General features: G+C 32.1%; 1 protein-coding gene across 5 annotated transcripts in view; it reads right to left on the bottom strand.

Moving 5' to 3' along the window:
- Positions 1 to 1,905, bottom strand: part of LOC107562391 (heparan sulfate glucosamine 3-O-sulfotransferase 1-like) — a 78,508-nt gene that overhangs the window by 26,236 nt on the left and 50,367 nt on the right. The gene's annotated exons all lie outside the window — the stretch shown is intronic.

Genomic DNA, 1,905 nt, shown 5'->3' with positions numbered 1-1,905 from the left:
TACCAAAATCAACTTTTAGCAGATGCATGCATTTAAAATTAAATGAAAACATATTTATATCTACAGCAAAAGCTGTTGATAGATTATAAAAAATGCTATATGTAACGGCTTGGCGAGTTTAAGAACCCATGTGCAGTTTTATTCCATCCAATGTGAGCAAATATAAAACAAAGACTAGACACGAACATGAGCAGACTTGACCAAAACACTCACTCACCAACAGCAGGGTTACATGCATTCAATACACGACAATACACGGCTTAAATACTTAGACTAAAGGAACACATGACAAAACCAACCAATGAGCAAACAGAAGTAAAGAACAGGAACCAATGAGAACTAGACACATGGAATAAAGGAACACATGAGGGCAAGGAAGAAACAAGAAACATTACAAAATAAAAGACATGGAAACATGAACACAAAACAAACCCAACGTGACACAATATTAGAGAAAGCACTTCTGTTAGCCAAACAGACAAATGTTACAAGCAATTATAATCACAAAATGGTCAAATATATCAGCTGTTGTGATGGTTTATTATTACATTAAAAACTCAGGGTCCACATCTACCAATTGGGGAAAAAAAATACTAGACTATACATTAATCGATACACAGTGCCTTGCAAAAGTATTCAGACCCCTGACCAATTCTCTCAAATTCTTATCAAATTATAAATGGTACACTGAAATTTAATTCTGATGGATATTTTATTTGAAAACACAAACTTAAAATCAATTACTGGAATAAAAAATCCAATAAAAAAACCTAAGTATCTTGCTTGCGTAAGTATTCAACCCCCACATATTAATATTTGATCGAGCCACCTTTTGCTGCAATAACTGCTTTAAGTCTTCTGGGATACATATGTACCAGCTTTGCACACAGTGACGAAGTGATTTTGGCCCATGCTTCTTGGCAGATTCTCTCCAGGTTGTACAGATTGGTTGGGTTATGCTTATGTACTACAATTTTCAAATAGTGCCACAGATTCTCAATAGGATTCAATCAGGACTTTGACTGGGCCACTGTAGGACATTTATCTTATTGTTCCTGAGCCACTCCAGTGTTGCTTTGGCCTTGTGCTTGGGATCATTGTCCTTCACATTCACAACCTGATCCTTTAACAGTGGGTTATTTATCCAGAAATTGTGATTGCATGTTTAATTATTCACAGGAGGATGCCAATGGTAAAGTAATTGTATTCTCGTTAAGGCAATTTCTTTCATCTGTGTAACCTGGCAGCTTCCATAGCACAGGGGTTGAATACTTATGCAAGCAAGATACTTACGTTTTTTGTTTTTATTGGAAGGTGACATTGTGTTAAAACACAATGTCACCTTCCAATAATTGATTCTGAGTTTCAATGTTTTCAAATAAAATATCCATCAGAATGACATTTCAGTGTACCATTTATAATGTGATAATATGAGAGAATTGGTCAGGGGTCTGAATACTTTTGCAAGGCACTGTTTACTTATTACTGACCATGAAATAGTATTTTGCATATTATTATTATTATCATTATTATTATTACTTAATTAATTCATTATTTTTTTTTCAAATCAGGGACCAAAATTATTATTTTCTTGCCAAACCTACCAATGGAAGATTAATTGAAAGAAGAAAAATACTAAATATTAAGTCATAAATATTTATTACTGACCATGAAACTGTATTTTGCATATTATTATTAGTAGTAGTAGTAGTACAAACTTAATATTTTCTTGTCACACCTACCAATAGGAGATTAACTAAAATAAACAAATAAACAAAATAGAAAAAGGTGGTCAAATATTTATTACTGACTATGAATCTGTATTTTGCATTTAGCAATTTTGCATATTATTAGTATTTTTATAATAATAATAATTATTATTATTATTATTACTGTTTCTATTAT

Source organism: Sinocyclocheilus grahami, unplaced genomic scaffold (genome assembly GCF_001515645.1).
Source record: "Sinocyclocheilus grahami isolate Dianchi unplaced genomic scaffold, SAMN03320097.WGS_v1.1 scaffold821.1, whole genome shotgun sequence".
Taxonomy (NCBI): domain Eukaryota; kingdom Metazoa; phylum Chordata; class Actinopteri; order Cypriniformes; family Cyprinidae; genus Sinocyclocheilus; species Sinocyclocheilus grahami.
The sequence above is the reverse complement of the archived record's forward strand: the minus strand, read 5'-3'. Positions and strand labels throughout refer to the sequence as shown.